This window comes from Ambystoma mexicanum, chromosome 9, assembly GCF_040938575.1.
Source record: "Ambystoma mexicanum isolate Mex_15411 chromosome 9, UKY_AmexF1_1, whole genome shotgun sequence".
NCBI lineage: Eukaryota > Metazoa > Chordata > Amphibia > Caudata > Ambystomatidae > Ambystoma > Ambystoma mexicanum.
The window spans coordinates 87790750-87815187 of NC_090931.1; positions in this window are offsets into that span (position 1 = coordinate 87790750).

Genomic DNA, 24438 nt, shown 5'->3' on the forward strand with positions numbered 1-24438 from the left:
AAACTGAGGAAGAGATAGAGTACATCCAGTATAAAGGAGTACACTTTGACACTATGTCTGATATGCACTAGCCCGAATCGGACAACATGTGGTATAATGTCAGGACTTGGTACTCCACTAACTCCAAGCCACGCCTCTTTTCTGATAAAAACACTGGTTTGTTAGGTTTGTTACACAAAGGCAGCGCACACACTACCACGTAATGTTCTTTTCCACATCTGCAGTCCATACACAGAAATATACCGATGTATTCCCCTGCTAACCGATCATTACGAACCAGGCCTTTCTACAACAGAGAACATTATGTTGGAGGCTGGAAGTTGCCATGGAAACAAGGCAAGCTGTTCCACGGCACGTCTCCTGTTCACGCCGTGCACCAAGGTCATGTGATCCGAGCCGTGGCTCTTAAGAACCAGCTACCCTTGCCTCAGTGCTTCTGATTTGCGGAAGTGCACTTTGTTATTGAACTTATTGTGTCTTTCGGAATTCTCATGTAACAAATAACCTGCCTGTTTCCTGGAATTTTCCCACATCTATTCCTTGCCTGCTGCGTCCACTGACTACGAACTTATTCCTGCTGACCCGGAACGTGAATTGGAACTTCTTTGCCTCACCTCTGGTCATTGTCCTGCCTGTCTTCATTGCCGACCTGTTTTGTTTATTGGAATCCTCACCAGGAGATTTTCAGAGCTTTCCCCATTTTCCCTAACGCCCCGTTTAACGTTTCCTGCCAGGCGTTCCGTTATTCATCGGGTCAGGCAAACTGGACTAGAGACTTTCGTCCTCACCAGGCATCCGCGTTCCGACGGGGTTAGGTTCGGTGGGGTCTGCTCCATAGTTTTCCTGGTTCTTCAGCTCCCTGAATCTTCGTTCCCAATGTCATCATTCTGAACTAACATCTTTCTTATGGGCAGACCTTTTGATCATTCTGTTCATCACTCACGCTAGCCAAACCACTCACTTCCTACTAAACATTATTGGAATATATGTGTTACAGGTATCTTTGGTTCTCGACTCTGCAGAGACATTCTGATTCTGATCCATTGTCATATATTCCGTGATACTTCAGAGTCTGCTTTCCTTGTATGGAGATTAGTTCTTTTCTGGTCACTAGCATTACAGTATTGTTTCTTTTTACGAGGTCATATTAATTGATTCCTCTCTTGTATCTTTGGAATCCGGGTGTTTGTGTTGCATCCATTCTTTCAAAGAATAGATCCTACTGTCTTGTTTATTCTACAGACAGTGGGTTATATTGTTAGAAAGAATTTGTCAGCTACACAATGGTGCAAGTAGAAGGCCGAATCCGACATATAATTACATGCGCGAAGTGAGGATGGAGAAGTCAAACGAGACCTGCAATGTATGCTCTTTGATACCTCATATGAAGTGTGCACTCAAGTTGTTTACACTATACCTCAGGAAATGCTGCCTCTTATAGCCCAGTGTTTGGCAAACTTGGTTCTGTGGAGACTTTTCCAAGGGCACATTGTCCAAGCAGTAATAATGGACAGAGATGGGGAAGAATGTGCCAAGGAGAAAGAACAAGCCTGGTGCAAAGTACGGCCATTGCTGAAGATGTAGGAAGTGTTGTTTTCCAACAATAGATGGGTGGCAGAAGTAGTGAGCTGTGCAGCAGGGGATTTACTGGGGTTTCTTGAAGATGAGGTGGCACACGGAAATCAGAACTGTGCCAAAATTGATATGGCTCAAGCTAAGCAAAACACCAGCCAAAGTACAGAGGCCAGCATATTAATATTTTTGCTTCTGAGGAAACGATACTGTACCCATATGAACAAACAGCCATTGTAATAAGACATTGTTAATCCCAGACCTGACTGAAGGCACAGCAGTGTAGATGCATACAGGGTGTGTGGACAATATGCATATCTACACCTCCCACCATCATGGAGAGGTGTATGCTCACTGTCCACCCTGCACACTGCAGTTTTGGTAGTTCCAGACTCCCATCTGTCAGTGATAAATGTGCCAGCCCCAGAATCAACTAGGCCCCCATCCGATAAGCGTGTTCATCGCTCACTAAGAGTTGGACTTTAAAAGAGAGCAAATGACCTTTCTTAAGTCTCTTCCAATAAACTAAAGGCATCCCGGATCTATAGCAACTATTTTTGAAATCAGACTTTTCTTGCCTCCCTCCTGATGCCTGGTATCTGGACTGCAGCCAACAGCAAGTTGCTGCAGATCACCAGGTGGGGGATGCTACAGATGATGAACCAGACAGAGCAGGGCCTTAACTCGATAAAGAGAGAGTTAAGGGCAATCAGGTTTATGACCCTCTAGAGCATATATGTTCTGGATTTGCTCACGGGTATGCAAGAAAATTGGTGTGTCTTGCTGTACGTATACACCCAAATAACACAGACAATGATGCTTTGTCCCATTCAATAGGTGCATTGCACAATTTAAGGATTGCAATGGTGAAAGAAGTGGGTGTCAACAACGACTATTGGTTTGATTAGATGTTTTCATGGCCCGTCATGGTTAGAAATAGCTGGATAATGTTGGATCCTATCATGTTTTGTTTTTTTACCCAGGCTTTTTTGTCCATCCCAGATGATTCTGAGGTGCTGCATGAAGACAATGCCGAAGAGCGCCATGATTATGGTATCGCTAAGGGTGGGTAGAGGTCCTCCTCTCACAAAACATAAGTGTACCCAGACTGATAGATACAATGGGGTGGTAAGGACAAGGATGGTGAAAATATAGCAGGCTTTGGAACCCCTTAGAACTTTGACCAAATCAACACCAGACACAAAGAACTATATCAAGTTCAGTACTGATTTAGCAGGAGCTAGGGGTGCTGTTTCATGACTGGTACCCCAGAATAGTATTCCCAGTAGGGGAGAGTGGGAGTTGATGCCAAGTGTGTAAGGCATGGGCACCAAACGTTGATGTTTTATAGGAGGAAGGAGACAGCCGGGTTAGTTAATGGAGTATTACCTAAAGGGGGGAATGTTGGGATGCATGTACAGCATCATAGCCAAGCAAAAAGGTTCAGATTGAGAAAAACATTTCAGCATGACATATTGTGGGAATAGACCGAGGATGGCACAGCGGAAAGCACATGTATTGCATTTTGTTAGGTTTGACACATATTAGCTGCTTACATATAGCAACACAGAAAGAGCAACACATGTTCTACTGTTGCAGTGGCAGAGGTTATAAGTAGGGCAGTATTATATGCCTCGTGTTTAGTTGATGTTTCCGAAGTCTTGATCTACAAATGTAGCCCTTTGCACCACAAAGTGAGGCTCTACTGACTGTACACCCACTCCACTGTGGCTTTTGCCCTATCTGTACCTGCAACATTGGATGTAGCACACCGCACCATTAGGTGAGGCCGTCCAATTTTGCATTTTACCTATCTGTTCCTGCATATTTGATGTAGCCCCTGCTTCATGAGGTCAGGCAGTCCAATATTGCATTTTACCGATTGTTATGCTCACCTGGTCTCTGTGGGGACTTTGGGGCCCAGTTGCAGCCCTCCCTGGACTTGGCTCCCCTGGATCAGACTTTTTCCCCTGATCCTGTAGTGTGGACTGCGTTGGTTATTGACACTGCCCCTGTTTATTTATGAGGATGAGCGCTCCGTCCTGCTTCTCAACTGCAAGGGTGCCGTTAAATGGACCTAGTTTCTTCGCTAGTCCATGTGCGTGGCAGCCCAGACTGGCTGTGTCTGATCCACTTCAAAGGTAAGTGTTTCTCAACAATGATTATTGTCTGTATCCTTTTGCAATGTTTTTTCTCTGTGATTATTGTCCATAACCCTTGTAATGTCTTTCCTTCTCGCCAATAGGTGGTGAAGGGCCCAGCAGAGTCGCAGTGTTGAAAGTGAGTCCAAATGGAGGCCCGAGGGATATACGATGCCCCAAGTAGAAGGTAAGTTTGATTCTAAGGTCAAGCACGAGGAATGTGCATGCGACCTTAGTGTAAAGTCTTTATGTTGTTTCTAACCTTGTTTGTCCTTTTCTCCTGTAGGGATGGCCCGGCGACATCTGACGAGAGACAACTATCCAAAGACCTGCCGCCGGTTGGTGGATGTATGGGTCCGCGAGGATGCTGGACGAAATGAGCTCCCACGTAGCTTAGGTGCCCGGAACAGGTGAGGATGCGCTCCAACTGCGATGACTGCTGGAATCAGGCAAGATGCGCTGCAGGCGATGGGATTGCGGGAGTCAAGTAAGATGCGCTTCGGGCGATGGTATGGCTGGAATCAGGTAAGATGCACTTCAGGCGATGGTATTGCCAGAATCAGGTAAAATGCGCTTCAGGCCATGGTATTGCTGGAATCAGGTAAGATGCATGTTGGAGACAGGGTTGGACTGGCACTTTCGGTCTTTCGGCCCATGGCCGAATGACTTTGGGGGTCCCCTGGGGCTGGTTTTCAGGCAGCCACCTCTGGGCCGTTTTTTTAAAAAAAATGATGTGATTTATTTATTGGCAGGCCGGGCCCTGTGTGTGTGCGCTGTGAGCAGCAGCAGGCGCAGTTTGTGAGTACTGTGTGACTCACGGACGCCCGTGGCCGGGAAGTCAGAGGGGTGTGGGGGGGCTGGGCCACCTCTCGGCTGGTCTGCAGCAGGGTAGGGCAGAGAGAGCCAGGAGGGAGGCGCCCTGCGCCGGAGCGCGGCACTGTCTGCAGACTGCGGTCTGCACACAATCTTCATGCAAGGTAACACTAGATGTTTTGATGCTTGCATCTGCATCATGCATGCATCATAATTTTTGATGCATGCAGATGCAGATGCATGTGCATAAATAATTCATAACGGACGTGGGGCCACGTGGCCCACCGGGCCGGCGGCCCAACCTGCCGCCACTGCAGGGGGCCGGTGCCTTGTGTACTTGGCTGGCTCGTGCTCCGCTCGGGCCGGCGCCGCGGCTGCCAGAATGTTACTTTGATCTGGGAGGGAAGCAGGCTGAAGCAATTGACACTAAAGCAATTGTAACACCTGCCTCCCTCCGACTCTGAGTCCTGACCCTGGTGGGGTATGGGGGAGCAGGCAGCCTGCCTGCAGCTGGGCCGAGGGCCTGAGGCAGAGCTGGGGCCGCAGCACTTCAGTGACATTTATTTCACACTACTAGACTAGTTGCTTTACCTTGCAACTGCTGACTTGTGCCTGGGGGCTCGGGCCCGCCCCAGTGCCGCCAATTGTCTTGCTGCTATTTCTTTAGTCTTTAATTGCCTGCCCTTGGGCCCCTGACCTACCTGGGCATGATTTATTTGGGCACGCATGCCGCACTGCACAGTCACACCGACACAGTGTGCAGCTGAGGTAGCACTGACTCGGGCAGAGAGTGAGAGTCCTGAGACGAGAGAGAGCCACCACACCAGGCACCAGCTGAGCTCTGAGCCCCAGAAGCACACCGTCACCACTCACCAGTGGACCTTAGACAACTTGGAGGCCGCCACCGCCAGCCCAGTGCCCAGCCACAGAGCAAAGGATCACCAGGCAGCAGGCGAGTGAGTCCTTACGACAAGACTCTATTGGCCTGATGTAAAAAGTGGTTTTCAAAGGGAAACACTTTGTAAATCAGTCCCTGCGTCCTTGTCCTGTTTCCCCTTGTAATGCAACAGGGTTGATCGAGGCACTGAAGAGGCATGGTTTAAAATGCCCTTTTAGGTTGCGTGAGTGAGGAAGACCAGCTGTAAGAGGACATGGCTGGTTACATCTCAAGCCTCTCCCCAGTGAAGCGGCTAACTGCCTCTTTTTATTTGAGATTCTAAAAGGCCAGGAACTGAAAGAACAGGAGAAGTGAGGTAAGCCTGTTTTTTTTACATTCCGGATAATTTTAATGGGATTTACGAGATGGAGCAGAGGGGCCATGCAGTGTAACCACTAACCGCCCCCACCTCCTGTTACATCTGCTCCGTGCAGGAAATTGCCAGCGCTGCGGCCCTCGTGTAGGTTTGATGCAGGCGAAGAAGTTTGAGCCCACTGCGGATAGCGCCTGCTTTCCAACACGGTGACAGAAGCTGTGGGGCTTTATATAATGCCGGCCTCCATGCACGTGAACGGCATCCAGCACAGCCGTATGTTTACTGGATGAGGTGTAAAAAGGCATGGAAGCCAGGGCCACCCGAATTCCTGCACCTCCTATTTCCCCCGGTCAGCACACAATGAGTTGGTGCAGAGTGTTAATAAAGATAATGGTCTTGATCTACGCAAGTGCATTGGAAATTCATCCAATATGCAGGGCCAGTACAATGGTCTCACATCCTGGCTCAGTAAGGAATCCCCTGGTCAAATACATGTCTGGTGCTATGCACATGTATTAAATCTTGTACTTGTAGAAGGGACACAAGTATCAAATGAATCCACATCTTTGTTTGGCCTGTTAAACTCCTGTGCCGTTTTTTTCCGGGAGTCCTACAAAAGGATGGATGTGTGGAGTGAGCTGTCTGTGGAAGGCCGCACAATCCAAATAATAGCAGAAACAAGGTGGTGGGCAAAGGATGCAGCACTACGGAAAGTTTTTGGCTCCTTTAACCCTTTAAGTGCCATGGGTATTTCTCCCCAGTGCCAGAGCCTTTTTTGGTGATTTTGGTATGTGGCCATTCAATGGCTTGTAACTTTTTCGTTACATGAGATATCTCGGCCAAATTTGGCTCCTTTTTTTCCCACATGTAGGCGGTCGTAACTCCATCCAGGAATCCCAGGTTGCTGTAGGGGGGTGAGAGAAAATAAGGAAAATGTGCGAAAATTTTGGGTTTTTTCAAAAAATGCCAATAAAATGATGTACAAAGAAGCCTGTGGTTTTTTCCTTGTAAGAGCTAGGAACAAATGGTTTGCTGTGCTGAGTTCCCCAATGTGTTGGCTTTCAGGAACAGGTTGAGTGGAAATGGAAAAAAAATATTTTGATGGGGTTATCAACCGTTTGGTGAGAGGTAGGCGATTTTTGCCATTTTTGCCAATTGGACATGCATGGACGGAATGGAAGAAAAGGGCAGGAAAGCCAAATTGGAGGACAGAAAGGCATATATTTCTGAAAAGTAGACAAAATTCCAAGTTTAGGAAGGGGTGATTTGCATAGGTCAGCCAACAACTAGGTAGGGGAAACTGCCATCGAATGGGGGAAAAGCGGGAAAATGACTGAAAAAAAAGGTATGTGTTGGACATGGTTGGCTTGGTACGGCAATGGCTTCTATGAATTTTGAGAAAAGCAATGCTCCGCTACATTCCCCCGACTCTTGCAGTTAGGAGAGCATACCATTTTTGTAGTGTTTGTACAAAACAAGCAATACCACAAGCCAAACACTGAGCCATGGTACACAGGAGTTTTACGCTCACGGCCTGACCAGACGCACTTAGCATGTGTAAATTGGGAAAACCAATGTGGTGAGGAACGGCAGCCATACATTTTTTGAAAGAGCACAGGCAGAACTTTTCAAGGGTAGGTGACTTGCGCAGGTTACAAAAGTGTATGGTGGCTAAAGCAGCGACTAAATGTAGGTCACATTTGGGAAAAGAAAGGGTTGTGAGACAAAGGGCTCCAGCAAATGGGTCAAAACGTTATGAAAACCACACAAACACAACACATGGCCTACTGTCCCGCGTTCCCACAGGTGTCCCGATGAAAACGGTACCTCACATGTGTGGGTGCACCTACCTGGCCGCCAAGGGGAAAGCCTAAAACACAAGTAACCCCAAGTCTGTTTTCACACCGGAAATGTCACACTCTCACATCATACAGATATGGGCCTCGGGTGTCCAAGCCACCGAGGAAAACTGGGAACCCCATGCATTTCCGAAAAGAGGACACCCGTGGGAATCCGCAAAGGTATGATATGCCCAAATTGCCCCAGATTTTATTACCCAGACACCCCCGCAAAGTCCGAAATGTGGGAAAAAATACGCAATTTCCACACATTTCGCTCGGCTCACCCATCGAAACACGCCCCCAACAACACAGGGCCTACCGTCACGCGTTCCCACAGGTGTCCCGATGAAAACGGTACCTCACATGTGTGGGTGCACCTACCTGGCCGCCAAGGGGAAAGCCTAAAACACAAGTAACCCCAAGTCTGTTTTCACACCGGAAATGTCACACTCTCACATCATACAGATATGGGCCTCGGGTGTCCAAGCCACCAAGGAAAACAGGGAACCCCATGCATTTCCGGAAAGAGGACACCCGTGGGAATCTGCAGAGGTATGATATGCCCAAATCGCCCCAGAATTTATTACCCAGACACCCCCGCAAAGTCCGAAATGTGGGAAAAAATACGCATTTTCCTCACATTTCGCTCGACTCACCCATCGAAACACGCCCCCAACAACACATGGCCTACCGTCCCGCGTTCCCACAGGTGTCCCGATGAAAACGGTACCTCACATGTGTGGGTGCACCTACCTGGCCGCCAAGGGGAAAGCCTAAAACACAAGTAACCCCAAGTCTGTTTTCAGAGGGAAATCTCAGACATTCTGCCGACCGGCACAATGCACAGATATGGGCCTCGGGTGTCCAAGCCACCGAGGAAACAGGGAACCCCATGCATTTCCGGAAAGAGGACACCCGTGGGAATCCGCAGAGGTATGATATGCCCAAATCGCCCCAGAATTTATTACCCAGACACCCCCGCAAAGTCCGAAATGTGGGAAAAAATACGCATTTTCCTCACATTTCGCTCGACTCACCCATCGAAACACGCCCCCAACAACACATGGCCTACCGTCCCGCGTTCCCACAGGTGTCCCGATGAAAATGGTACCTCACATGTGTGGGTGCACCTACCTGGCCGCCAAGGGGAAAGCCTAAAACACAAGTAACCCCAAGTCTGTTTTCACACCGGAAATGTCACACTCTCACATCATACAGATATGGGCCTCGGGTGTCCAAGCCACCAAGGAAAACAGGGAACCCCGTGCATTTCCGGAAAGAGGACACCCGTGGGAATCCGCAGAGGTATGATATGCCCAAATCGCCCCAGAATTTATTACCCAGACACCCCCGCAAAGTCCGAAATGTGGGAAAAAATACGCATTTTCCTCACATTTCGCTCGACTCACCCATCGAAACACGCCCCCAACAACACATGGCCTACCGTCCCGCGTTCCCACAGGTGTCCCGATGAAAACGGTACCTCACATGTGTGGGTGCACCTACCTGGCCGCCAAGGGGAAAGCCTAAAACACAAGTAACCCCAAGTCTGTTTTCAGAGGGAAATCTCAGACATTCTGCCGACCGGCACAATGTACAGATATGGGCCTCGGGTGTCCAAGCCACCGAGGAAAACAGGGAACCCCATGCATTTCCCGAAAGAGGACTCCCGTGGGAATCCGCAGAGGTATGATATGCCCAAATCGCGCCAGAATTTATTACCCAGACACCCCCGCAAAGTCCGAAATGTGGGAAAAAATACGCATTTTCCTCACATTTTGCTCGACTCACCCATCGAAACACGCCCCCAACAACACATGGCCTACCGTCCCGCGTTCCCACAGGTGTCCCGATGAAAACGGTACCTCACATGTGTGGGTGCACCTACCTGGCCGCCAAGGGGAAAGCCTAAAACACAAGTAACCCCAAGTCTGTTTTCAGAGGGAAATCTCAGACATTCTGCCGACCGGCACAATGTACAGATATGGGCCTCGGGTGTCCAAGCCACCGAGGAAAACAGGGAACCCCATGCATTTCCGGAAAGAGGACACCCGTGGGAATCCGCAGAGGTATGATATGCCCAAATCGCCCCAGAATTTATTACCCAGACACCCCCGCAAAGTCCGAAATGTGGGAAAAAATACGCATTTTCCTCACATTTCGCTCGACTCACCCATCGAAACACGCCCCCAACAACACATGGCCTACCGTCCCGCGTTCCCACAGGTGTCCCGATGAAAACGGTACCTCACATGTGTGGGTGCACCTACCTGGCCGACAAGGTAAAGCCTAAAACACAAGTAACCCCAAGTCTGTTTTCAGAGGGAAATCTCAGACATTCTGCCGACCGGCACAATGTACAGATATGGGCCTCGGGTGTCCAAGCCACCGAGGAAAACAGGGAACCCCATGCATTTCCGAAAAGAGGACACCCGTGGGAATCCGCAGAGGTATGATATGCCCAAATTGCCCCAGAATTTATTACCCAGACACCCCTGCAAAGTCCGAAATGTGGGGAAAAAAACGCTTTTTCCGCACATTTCGCTCGACGCACCCATCGAAACACGCCCCAACAACACATGGCCTACCGTCACGCGTTCCCAAAGGTGTCCCGATGAAAACGGTACCTCACATGTGTGGGTGCACCTACCTGGCCGCCAAGGGGAAAGCCTAAAACACGAGTAACCCCAAGTCTGTTTTCACACCGGAAATGTCACACTCTCACATCATACAGATATGGGCCTCGGGTGTCCAAGCCACCAAGGAAAACAGGGAACCCCATGCATTTCCGAAAAGAGGACACCCGTGGGAATCCGCAGAGGTATGATATGCCCAAATCGCCCCAGAATTTATTACCCAGACACCCCCGCAAAGTCCGAAATGTGGGAAAAAATACGCATTTTCCTCACATTTCGCTCGACTCACCCATCGAAACACGCCCCCAACAAAACATGGCCTACCGTCCCGCGTTCTCACAGGTGTCCCAATGAAAACGGTACCTCACATGTGTGGGTGCACCTACCTGGCCGCCAAGGGGAAAGCCTAAAACACAAGTAACCCCAAGTCTGTTTTCAGAGGGAAATCTCAGACATTCTGCCGACCGGCACAATGTACAGATATGGGCCTTGGGTGTCCAAGCCACCGAGGAAAACAGGGAACCCCATGCATTTCCGAAAAGAGGACACCCGTGGGAATCCGCAGAGGTATGATATGCCCAAATTGCCCCAGAATTTATTACCCAGACACCCCTGCAAAGTCCGAAATGTGGGGAAAAAAACGCTTTTTCCGCACATTTTGCTCGACGCACCCATCGAAACACGCCCCCAACAACACATGGCCTACCGTCACGTGTTCCCACAGGTGTCCCGATGAAAACGGTACCTCACATGTGTGGGTGCACCTACCTGGCCGCCAAGGGGAAAGCCTAAAACACAATTAACCCCAAGTCTGTTTTCAGAGGGAAATCTCAGACATTCTGCCGACCGGCACAATGTACAGATATGGGCCTCGGGTGTCCAAGCCACCAAGGAAAACAGGGAACCCCATGCATTTCCGGAAAGAGGACACCCGTGGGAATCCGCAGAGGTATGATATGCCCAAATCGCCCCAGAATTTATTACCCAGACACCCCCGCAAATTCGAAATGTGGGAAAAAATACGCATTTTCCTCACATTTCGCTCGACTCACCCATCGAAACACGCCCCCAACAACACATGGCCTACCGTCCCGCGTTCCCACAGGTGTCCCGATGAAAACGGTACCTCACATGTGTGGGTGCACCTACCTGGCCGCCAAGGGGAAAGCCTAAAACACAAGTAACCCCAAGTCTGTTTTCAGAGGGAAATCTCAGACATTCTGCCGACCGGCACAATGTACAGATATGGGCCTCGGGTGTCCAAGCCACCGAGGAAAACAGGGAACCCCATGCATTTCCGGAAAGAGGACACCCGTGGGAATCCGCAGAGGTATGATATGCCCAAATCGCCCCAGAATTTATTACCAAGACACCCCCGCAAAGTCCGAAATGTGGGAAAAAATACGCATTTTCCTCACATTTCGCTCGACTCACCCATCGAAACACGCCCCCAACAACACATGGCCTACCGTCCCGCGTTCCCACAGGTGTCCCGATGAAAACAGTACCTCACATGTGTGGGTGTACCTACCTGGCCGCCAAGGGGAAAGCCTAAAACACAAGTAACCCCAAGTCTGTTTTCAGAGGGAAATCTCAGACATTCTGCCGACCGGCACAATGTACAGATATGGGCCTCGGGTGTCCAAGCCACCGAGGAAAACAGGGAACCCCATGCATTTCCGGAAAGAGGACTCCCGTGGGAATCCGCAGAGGTATGATATGCCCAAATCGCCCCAGAATTTATTACCCAGACACCCCCGCAAAGTCCGAAATGTGGGAAAAAATACGCATTTTCCTCACATTTTGCTCGACTCACCCATCGAAACACGCCCCCAACAACACATGGCCTACCGTCCCGCGTTCCCACAGGTGTCCCGATGAAAACGGTACCTCACATGTGTGGGTGCACCTACCTGGCCGCCAAGGGGAAAGCCTAAAACACAAGTAACCCCAAGTCTGTTTTCAGAGGGAAATCTCAGACATTCTGCCGACCGGCACAATGTACAGATATGGGCCTCGGGTGTCCAAGCCACCGAGGAAAACAGGGAACCCCATGCATTTCCGGAAAGAGGACACCCGTGGGAATCCGCAGAGGTATGATATGCCCAAATCGCCCCAGAATTTATTACCAAGACACCCCCGCAAAGTCCGAAATGTGGGAAAAAATACGCATTTTCCTCACATTTCGCTCGACTCACCCATCGAAACACGCCCCCAACAACACATGGCCTACCGTCCCGCGTTCCCACAGGTGTCCCGATGAAAACAGTACCTCATATGTGTGGGTGTACCTACCTGGCCGCCAAGGGGAAAGCCTAAAACACAAGTAACCCCAAGTCTGTTTTCAGAGGGAAATCTCAGACATTCTGCCGACCGGCACAATGTACAGATATGGGCCTCGGGTGTCCAAGCCACCGAGGAAAACAGGGAACCCCATGCATTTCCGGAAAGAGGACACCCGTGGGAATCCGCAGAGGTATGATATGCCCAAATCGCCCCAGAATTTATTACCCAGACAACCCCGCAAAGTCCGAAATGTGGGAAAAAATACACATTTTCCTCACATTTCGCTCGACTCACCCATCGAAACACGCCCCCAACAACACATGGCCTACCGTCCCGCGTTCCCACAGGTGTCCCGATGAAAACGGTACCTCACATGTGTGGGTGCACCTACCTGACCGCCAAGGGGAAAGCCTAAAACACAAGTAACCCCAAGTCTGTTTTCACACCGGAAATGTCACACTCTCACATCATACAGATATGGGCCTCGGGTGTCCAAGCCACCAAGGAAAACAGGGAACCCCATGCATTTCCGAAAAGAGGACACCCCTGGGATTCCGCAGAGGTATGATATGCCCAAATCGCCCGAGAATTTATTACCCAGACACCCCCGCAAAGTCCGAAATGTGGGAAAAAATACGCATTTTCCTCACATTTTGCTCGACTCACCCATCGAAACACGCCCCCAACAACACATGGCCTACTGTCCCGCGTTCCCACAGCTGTCCCGATAAAAACGGTACCTCACATGTGTGGGTGCACCTACCTGGCCGCCAAGGGGAAAGCCTAAAACACAAGTAACCCCAAGTCTGTTTTCAGAGGGAAATCTCAGACATTCTGCCGACCGGCACAATGTACAGATATGGGCCTCGGGTGTCCAAGCCACCGAGGAAAACAGGGAACCCCATGCATTTCCGGAAAGAGGACACCCGTGGGAATCCGCAGAGGTATGATATGCCCAAATCGCCCCAGAATTTATTACCCAGACACCCCCGCAAAGTCCGAAATGTGGGAAAAAACACGCATTTTCCTCACATTTCGCTCGACTCACCCATCGAAACACGCCCCCAACAACACATGGCCTACCGTCCCGCGTTCCCACAGGTGTCCCAATGAAAACGGTACCTCACATGTGTGGGTGCACCTACCTGGCCGCCAAGGGGAAAGCCTAAAACACAAGTAACCCCAAGTCTGTTTTCAGAGGGAAATCTCAGACATTCTGCCGATCGGCACAATGTACAGATATGGGCCTCGGGTGTCCAAGCCACCGAGGAAAACAGGGAACCCCATGCATTTCCGAAAGGAGGACACCCGTGGGAATCCGCAGAGGTATGATATGCCCAAATTGCCCCAGAATTTATTACCCAGACACCTCTGCAAAGTCCGAAATGTGGGGAAAAAAACGCTTTTTCCGCACATTTCGCTCGACGCACCCATCGAAACACACCCCCAACAACACATGGCCTACCGTCCCGCGTTCCCACAGGTGTCCCGATGAAAACGGTACCTCACATGTGTGGGTGCACCTACCTGGCCGCCAAGGGGAAAGCCTAAAACACAAGTAACCCCAAGTCTGTTTTCACACCGGAAATGTCACACTCTCACATCATACAGATATGGGCCTCGGGTGTCCAAGCCACCAAGGAAAACAGGGAGCCCCATGCATTTCCGAAAAAAGGACACCCGTGGGAATCCGCAGAGGTGTGATTTGCGCACATCGCCCCAGATTTTATTACCCAGACACCCCCGCAAAGTCCGAAATGTGGGAAAAAATACGCATTTTCCTCACATTTTGCTCGACTCACCCATCGAAACACGCCCCCAACAACACATGGCCTACCGTCCCGCGTTCCCACAGGTGTCCCGATGAAAACGGTACCTCACATGTGTGGGTGCACCTACCTGGCCGCCAAGGGGAAAGCCTAAAACACAAGTAACCCCAAGTCTGTTTTCAGAGGGAAATCTCAGACATTCTGCCGACCGGCACAATGTACAGATATGGGCCTCGGGTGTCCAAGCCACCGAGGAAAACAGGGAACCCCATGCATTTCTGAAAAGAGGACACCGGTGGGAATCCGCAGAGGTATGATATGCCCAAATTGCCCCAGAATTTATTACCCAGACACCCCTGCAAAGTCCGAAATGTGGGGAAAAAAACGCTTTTTCCGCACATTTTGCTCGACGCACCCATCCAAACACGCCCCTAACAACACATGGCCTACCGTCACGCGTTCCCACTGGTGTACCGATGAAAACGGTTGTCACATGTGTGGGTGCACCTACCTGGCCGCCAAGGGGAAAGCCTAAATCACAAGTAACCCCAAGTCTGTTTTCACACCGGAAATGTCACACTCTCACATCATACAGATATGGGCCTCGGGTGTCCAAGCCACCAAGGAAAACAGGGAACCCCATGCATTTCCAAAAAGAGGACACCCGTGGGAATCCGCAGAGGTATGATATGCCCAAATCGCCCCAGAATTTATTACCCAGACACCCCTGCAAAGTCCGAAATGTGGGGAAAAAAACGCTTTTTCCGCACATTTCGCTCGACGCACCCATCGAAACACGCCCCCAACAACACATGGCCTACCATCACGCGTTCCCACAGGTGTCCCGATGAAAACGGTACCTCACATGTGTGGGTGCACCTACCTGGCCGCCAAGGGGAAAGCCTAAAACACAAGTAACCCCAAGTCTGTTTTCACACCGGAAATGTCACACTCTCACATCATACAGATATGGGCCTCGGGTGTCCAAGCCACCAAGGAAAACAGGGAACCCCATGCATTTCCGAAAAGAGGACACCCGTGGGAATCCGCAGAGGTATGATATGCCCAAATCGCCCCTGAATTTATTACCCAGACACCCCCGCAAAGTCCGAAATGTGGGAAAAAATACGATTTTCCTCACATTTCGCTCGACTCACCCATCGAAACACGCCCCCAACAACACATGGCCTACCGTCCCGCGTTCCCACAGGTGTCCCGATGAAAACGGTACCTCACATGTGTGGGTGCACCTACCTGGCCGCCAAGGGGAAAGCCTAAAACACAAGTAACCCCAAGTCTGTTTTCACACCGGAAATGTCACACTCTCACATCATACAGATATGGGCCTCGGGTGTCCAAGCCACCAAGGAAAACAGGGAACCCCATGCATTTCCGAAAAGAGGACACCCGTGGGAATCCGCAGAGGTATGATATGCCCAAATCGCCCCAGAATTTATTACCCAGACACCCCCGCAAAGTCCGAAATGTGGGAAAAAATACGCATTTTCCTCACATTTCGCTCGACTCACCCATCGAAACACGCCCCCAACAACACATGGCCTACTGTCCCGCGTTCCCACAGGTGTCCCGATGAAAACGGTACCTCACATGTGTGGGTGCACCTACCTGTACGCCAAGGGGAAAGCCTAAAACACAAGTAACCCCAAGTCTGTTTTCAGAGGGAAATCTCAGACATTCTGCCGACCGGCACAATGTACAGATATGGGCCTCGGGTGTCCAAGCCACCGAGGAAAACAGGGAACCCCATGCATTTCCGGAAAGAGGACACCCGTGGGAATCCGCAGAGGTATGATATGCCCAAATCGCCCCAGAATTTATTACCCAGACACCCCCGCAAAGTCCGAAATGTGGGAAAAAATATGCATTTTCCTCACATTTCGCTCGACTCACCCATCGAAACACGCCCCCAACAACACATGGCCTACCGTCCCGCGTTCCCACAGGTGTCCCGATGAAAACGGTACCTTACATGTGTGGGTGCACCTACCTGGCCGCCAAGGGGAAAGCCTAAAACACAAGTAACCCAAAGTCTGTTTTCAGAGGGAAATCTCAGACATTCTGCCGACCGGCACAATGTACAGATATGGGCCTCGGGTGTCCAAGCCACCGAGGAAAACAGGGAACCCCATGCATTTCCGAAAAGAGGACACCCGTGGGAATCCGCAGAGGTATGATATGCCCAAATTGCCCCAGAATTTATTACCCAGACACCCCTGCAAAGTCCAAAATGTGGGGAAAAAAACGCTTTTTCCGCACATTTCGCTCGACGCACCCATCGAAACACGCCCCCAACAACACATGGCCTACTGTCCCGCGTTCCCACAGGTGTCCCGATGAAAACGGTACCTCACATGTGTGGGTGCACCTACCTGGCCGCCAAGGGGAAAGCCTAAAACACAAGTAACCCCAAGTCTGTTTTCAGAGGGAAATCTCAGACATTCTGCCGACCGGCACAATGTACAGATATGGGCCTCGGGTGTCCAAGCCACCGAGGAAAACAGGGAACCCCATGCATTTCCGAAAAGAGGACACCCGTGGGAATCCGCAGAGGTATGATATGCCCGAATTGCCCCAGAATTTATTATCCAGACACCCCTGCAAAGTCCAAAATGTGGGGAAAAAACGCTTTTTCCGCACATTTTGCTCGACGCACCCATCGAAACACGCCCCTAACAACACATGGCCTACCGTCACGCGTTCCCACAGGTGTCCCGATGAAAACGGTACCTCATATGTGTGGGTGCACCTACCTAGCCGCCAAGGGGAAAGCCTAAATCACAAGTAACCCCAAGTCTGTTTTCACACCGGAAATGTCACACTCTCACATCATACAGATATGGGCCTCGGGTGTCCAAGCCACCAAGGAAAACAGGGAATCCCATGCATTTCCGAATAGAGGACACCCGTGGGAATCCGCAGAGGTATGATATGCCCAAATCGCCCCAGAATTTATTACCCAGACACCCCCGCAAAGTCCGAAATGTGGGAAAAGATACGCATTTTCCTCACATTTCGCTCGACTCACCCATCGAAACACACCCCCAACAACACATGGCCTACTGTCCCGCGTTCCCACTGGTGTCCCGATGAAAACGGTACCTCACATGTGTGGGTGCACCTACCTGGCCGCCAAGGGGAAAGCCTAAAACACAAGTAACCCCAAGTCTGTTTTCAGAGGGAAATCTCAGACATTCTGCCGACCAGCACAATGTACAGATATGGGCCTCGGGTGTCCAAGCCACCGAGGAAAACAGGGAACCCCATGCATTTCCAGAAAGAGGACACCCGTGGGAATCCGCAGAGGTATGATATGCCCAAATCGCCCCAGAATTTATTACCCAGACACCCCCGCAAAGTCCGAAATGTGGGAAAAAATACGCATTTTCCTCACATTTCGCTCGACTCACCCATCGAAACACGCCCCCAACAACACATGGCCTACCGTCCCGCGTTCCCACAGGTGTCCCGATGAAAATGGTACCTCACATGTGTGGGTGCACCTACCTGGCCGCCAAGGGGAAAGCCTAAAACACAAGTAACCCCAAGTCTGTTTTCACACCGGAAATGTCACACTCTCACATCATACAGATATGGGCCTCGGGTGTCCAAGCCACCAAGGAAAACAGGGAACCCCATGCATTTCCGAAAACAGGACACCCGTGGGAATCCGCAGAGGTATGATATGCCCAAATCGCCCCAGAATTTATTACCCAGACACCCCCGCAAAGTCCGAAATGTGGGAAAAAATACGCATTTTCCTCACATTTCGCTCAACTCACCCATCGAAACATGCCCCCAACAACACATGGCCTACTGTCCCGCGTTCCCACAGGTGTCCTGATGAAAACGGTACCTCACATGTGTGGGTGCACCTACCTGGCCGCCAAGGGGAAAGCCTAAAACACAAGTAACCCCAAGTCTGTTTTCAGAGGGAAATCTCAGACATTCTGCCGACCGGCACAATGTACAGCTATGGGCCTCGGGTGTCCAAGCCACCGAGGAAAACAGGGAACCCTATGCATTTACGGAAAGAGGACACCCGTGGGAATCCGCAGAGGTATGATATGCCCAAATCTCCCCAGAATTTATTACCCAGACACCCCCGCAAAGTCCGAAATGTGGGAAAAAATACGCATTTTCCTCACATTTCGCTCGACTCACCCATCGAAACACGCCCCCAACAACACATGGCCTACCGTCCCGCGTTCCCACAGGTGTCCCGATGAAAACGGTACCTCACATGTGTGGGTGCACCTACCTGGCCGCCAAGGGGAAAGCCTAAAACACAAGTAACCCCAAGTCTGTTTTCAGAGGGAAATCTCAGACATTCTGCCGACCGGCACAATGTACAGATATGGGCCTCGGGTGTCCAAGCCACCGAGGAAAACAGGGAACCCCATGCATTTCCGGAAAGAGGACACCCGTGGGAATCCGCAGAGGTATGATATGCCCAAATCTCCCCAGAATTTATTACCCAGACACCCCTGCAAAGTCCGAAATGTGGGGAAAAAAACGCTTTTTCCGCACATTTCGCTCGACGCACCCATCGAAACACGCCCCCAACAACACATGGCCTACCGTCACGCGTTCCCACAGGTGTCCCGATGAAAACGGTACCTCACATGTGTGGGTGCACCTACCTGGCCGCCAAGGGGAAAGCCTAAAACACAAGTAACCCCAAGTCTGTTTTCACACCGGAAATGTCACACTCTCACATCATACAGATATGGGCCTCGGGTATCCAAGCCACCAAGGAAAACAGGGAGCCCCATGCATTTCCGAATAGAGGACACCCGTGGGAATCCGCAGAGGTGTGATTTGCGCACATCGCCCCAGATTTTTTTACCCAGACACCCCTGCAAAGTCCGAAATGTGGGGGAAAAAACGCTTTTTCCGCACATTTCGCTCGACGCACCCATCGAAACACGCCCCCAACAACACATGGCCTATCGCCACGCGTTACCACAGGTGTCCCGATGAAAACGGTACCTCACATGCGTGGGTGCACCTACCTGGCCGGCAAGGGGCAAGCCGAAAACGCAAGCAACCCCCAGTCTGTTTGCAGAGGGGAATCTCAGCCATTCTGCCGACCGGCACAACATACAGATATGGGCCTCGGGTGTCCAAGCCACCATGGAAAACAGGGAGCCCCATGCATTTCCGAAAAGAGGACACCCGTGGGAATCCGCAGAGGTGTGATTTGCGCACATCACCCCAGATTTTTTTACCCAGACACCCCTGCAAAGTCCGAAATGTGGGGGAAAAAACGCTTTTTCCGCACATTTCGCTCGACGCACCCATCGAAACACACCCCCAACAACACATGGCCTACCGTCCCGCATTCCCACAGGTGTCCCGATGAAAACGGTACCTCACATGCGTGGGTGCACCTACCTGGCCGGCAAGGGGCAAGCCGAAAACGCAAGCAACCCCCAGTCTGTTTGCAGAGGGGAATCTCAGCCATTCTGCCGACCGGCACAACATACAGATATGGGCCTCGGGTGTCCAAGCCACCAAGGAAAACAGGGAGCCCCATGCATTTCCGAAAAGAGGACACCCGTGGGAATCCGCAGAGGTGTGATTTGCGCACATCGCCCCAGATTTTTTTACCCAGACACCCCTGCAAAGTCCGAAATGTGGGGGAAAAAACGCTTTTTCCGCACATTTCGCTCGACGCACCCATCGAAACACACCCCCAACAACACATGGCCTACCGTCCCGCGTTCCCACAGGTGTCCCGATGAAAACGGTACCTCACATGCGTGTGTGCACCTACCTGGCCGGCAAGTGGCAAGCCGAAAACGCAAGCAACCCCCAGTCTGTTTGCAGAGGGGAATCTCAGCCATTCTGCCGACCGGCACAACATACAGATATGGGCCTCGGGTGTCCAAGCCACCAAGGAAAACAGGGAGCCCCATGCATTTCCGAAAAGAGGACACCCGTGGGAATCCGCAGAGGTGTGATTTGCGCACATCGCCCCAGATTTTTTTACCCAGACACCCCTGCAAAGTCCGAAATGTGGGGGAAAAAATGCTTTTTCCGCACATTTCGCTCGACGCACCCATCGAAACACGCCCCCAACAACACATGGCCTACCGTCCCGCGTTCCCACAGGTGTCCCGATGAAAACGGTACCTCACATGCGTGGGTGCACCTACCTGGCCGGCAAGGGGCAAGCCGAAAACGCAAGCAACCCCCAGTCTGTTTGCAGAGGGGAATCTCAGCCATTCTGCCGACCGGCACAACAGACAGATATGGGCCTCGGGTGTCCAAGCCACCAAGGAAAACAGGGAGCCCCATGCATTTCCGAAAAGAGGACACCCGTGGGAATCCGCAGAGGTGTGATTTGCGCACATCGCCCCAGATTTTTTTACCCAGACACACCTGCAAAGTCCGAAATGTGGGGGAAAAAACGCTTTTTCCGCACATTTCGCTCGACGCACCCATCGAAACACGCCCCCAACAACACATGGCCTACTGTCCCGCGTTCCCACAGGTGTCCCGATGAAAACGGTACCTCACATGCGTGGGTGCACCTACCTGGCCGGCAAGGGGCAAGCCGAAAACGCAAGCAACCCCCAGTCTGTTTGCAGAGGGGAATCTCAGCCATTCTGCCGACCGGCACAACATACAGATATGGGCCTCGGGTGTCCAAGCCACCAAGGAAAACAGGGAGCCCCATGCATTTCCGAAAAGAGGACACCCGTGGGAATCCGCAGAGGTGTGATTTGCGCACATCGCCCCAGATTTTTTTACCCAGACACCCCTGCAAAGTCCGAAACGTGGGGGAAAAAACGCTTTTTCCGCACATTTCGCTCGACGCACCCATCGAAACACGCCCCCAACAACACATGGCCTACCGTCCCGCGTTCCCACAGGTGTTCCGATGAAAACGGTACCTCACATGCGTGGGTGCACCTACCTGGCCGGCAAGGGGCAAGCCGAAAACGCAAGCAACCCCCAGTCTGTTTGCAGAGGGGAATCTCAGCCATTCTGCCGACCGGCACAACATACAGATATGGGCCTCGGGTGTCCAAGCCACCAAGGAAAACAGGGAGCCCCATGCATTTCCGAAAAGAGGACACCCGTGGGAATCCGCAGAGGTGTGATTTGTGCACATCGCCCCAGATTTTTTTACCCAGACACCCCTGCAAAGTCCGAAATGTGGGGGAAAAAACGCTTTTTCCGCACATTTCGCTCGACGCACCCATCGAAACACGCCCCCAACAACACATGGCCTACTGTCCCGCGTTCCCACAGGTGTCCCAATGAAAACAGTACCTCACATGCGTGGGTGCACCTACCTGGCCGGCAAGGGGCAAGCCGAAAACGCAAGCAACCCCCAGTCTGTTTGCAGAGGGGAATCTCAGCCATTCTGCCGACCGGCACAACATACAGATATGGGCCTCGGGTGTCCAAGCCACCAAGGAAAACAGGGAGCCCCATCCATTTCCGAAAAGAGGACACCCGTGGGAATCCGCAGAGGTGTGATTTGCGCACATCGCCCCAGATTTTTTTACCCAGACACCCCTGCAAAGTCCGAAATGTGGGGGAAAAAACGCTTTTTCCGCACATTTTGCTTGACGCACCCATCGAAACACGCCCCCAACAACACATGGCCTACCGTCCCGCGTTCCCACAGGTGTCCCGATGAAAACGGTACCTCACATGCGTGGATACCGGCAAAGGGCACGCCGAAAACGCAAGCAACCCCAGTCTGTTTGCAGAGGGGAATCTCAGCCATTCTGCCGACCGGCACAACATACAGATATGGGCCTCGGGTGTCCAAGCCACCAAGGAAAACAGGGAGTCCCATGCATTTCCGAAAAGAGGACACCCGTGGGAATCCGCAGAGGTGTTATTTGCGCACATCGCCCCAGATTTTTTTACCCAGACACCCCTGCAAAGTCCGAAATGTGGAGGAAAAAACGCTTTTTCCGCACATTTTGCTCGACGCACCCATCGAAACACGCCCCCAACAACACATGGCCTACCGTCCCGCGTTCCCACAGGTGTCCCGATGAAAACGGTACCTCACATGCGTGGGTGCACCTACCTGGCCGGCAAGGGGCAAGCCGAAAACGCAAGCAACCCCCAGTCTGTTTGCAGAGGGGAATCTCAGCCATTCTGCCGACCGGCACAACATACAGATATGGGCCTCGGGTGTCCAAGCCACCAAGGAAAACAGGGAGCCCCATGCATTTCCGAAAAGAGGACACCCGTGGGAATCCGCAGAGGTGTGATTTGCGCACATCGCCCCAGATTTTTTTACCCAGACACCCCTGCAAAGTCCGAAATGTGGGGGAAAAAACGCTTTTTCCGCACATTTCGCTCGACACACCCATCGAAACACGCCCCCAACAACACATGGCCTACCGTCCCGCGTTGCCACAGGTGTCCCGATGAAAACGGTACCTCACATGCGTGGGTGCACCTACCTGGCCGGCAAGGGGCAAGCCGAAAACGCAAGCAACCCCCAGTCTGTTTGCAGAGGGGAATCTCAGCCATTCTGCCGACCGGCACAACATACAGATATGGGCCTCGGGTGTCCAAGCCACCAAGGAAAACAGGGAGCCCCATGCATTTCCGAAAAGAGGACACCCGTGGGAATCCGCAGAGGTGTGATTTGCGCACATCGCCCCAGATTTTTTTACCCAGACACCCCTGCAAAGTCCGAAATGTGGGGGAAAAAACGCTTTTTCCGCACATTTCGCTCGACGCACCCATCGAAACACGCCCCCAACAACACATGGCCTACTGTCCCGCGTTCCCACAGGTGTCCCGATGAAAACGGTACCTCACATGCGTGGGTGCACCTACCTGGCCGGCAAGGGGCAAGCCAAAAACGCAAGCAACCCCCAGTCTGTTTGCAGAGGGGAATCTCAGCCATTCTGCCGACCGGCACAACATACAGATATGGGCCTCGGGTGTCCAAGCCACCAAGGAAAACAGGGAGCCCCATGCATTTCCGAAAAGAGGACACCCGTGGGAATCCGCAGAGGTGTGATTTGCGCACATCGCCCCAGATTTTTTTAACCAGACACCACTGCAAAGTCCGAAATGTGGGGGAAAAAACGCTTTTTCCGCACATTTCGCTCGACGCACCCATCGAAACACGCCCCCAACAACACATGGCCTACCGTCCCGCGTTCCCACAGGTGTCCCGATGAAAACGGTACCTCACATGCGTGGGTGCACCTACCTGGCCGGCAAGGGGCAAGCCGAAAACGCAAGCAACCCCCAGTCTGTTTGCAGAGGGGAATCTCAGCCATTCTGCCGACCGGCACAACATACAGATATGGGCCTCGGGTGTCCAAGCCACCAAGGAAAACAGGGAGCCCCATGCATTTCCAAAAAGAGGACACCCGTGGGAATCCGCAGAGGTGTGATTTACGCACATCGCCCCAGATTTTTTTACCCAGACACCCCTGCAAAGTCCGAAATGTGGGGGAAAAAACGCTTTTCCGCACATTTCGCTCGACGCACCCATCGAAACACGCCCCCAACAACACATGGCCTACCGTCCCGCGTTCCCACAGGTGTCCCGATGAAAACGGTACCTCACATGCGTGGGTGCACCTACCTGGCCGGCAAGGGGCAAGCCGAAAACGCAAGCAACCCCCAGTCTGTTTGCAGAGGGGAATCTCAGCCATTCTGCCGACCGGCACAACATACAGATATGGGCCTCGGGTGTCCAAGCCACCAAGGAAAACAGGGAGCCCCATGCATTTCCGAAAAGAGGACACCCGTGGGAATCCGCAGAGGTGTGATTTGCGCACATCGGCCCAGATTTTTTTACCCAGACACCCCTGCAAAGTCCGAAATGTGGGGGAAAAAACGCTTTTTCTGCACATTTCGCTCGACGCACCCATCGAAACACGTCCCCAACAACACATGGCCTACCGTCCCGCGTTCCCACAGGTGTCCCGATGAAAACGGTACCTCACATGCGTGGGTGCACCTACCTGGCCGGCAAGGGGCAAGCCGAAAACGCAAGCAACCCCCAGTCTGTTTGCAGAGGGGAATCTCAGCCATTCTGCCGACCGGCACAACATACAGATATGGATGGACCTCGGGTGTCCAAGCCACCAAGGAAAACAGGGAGC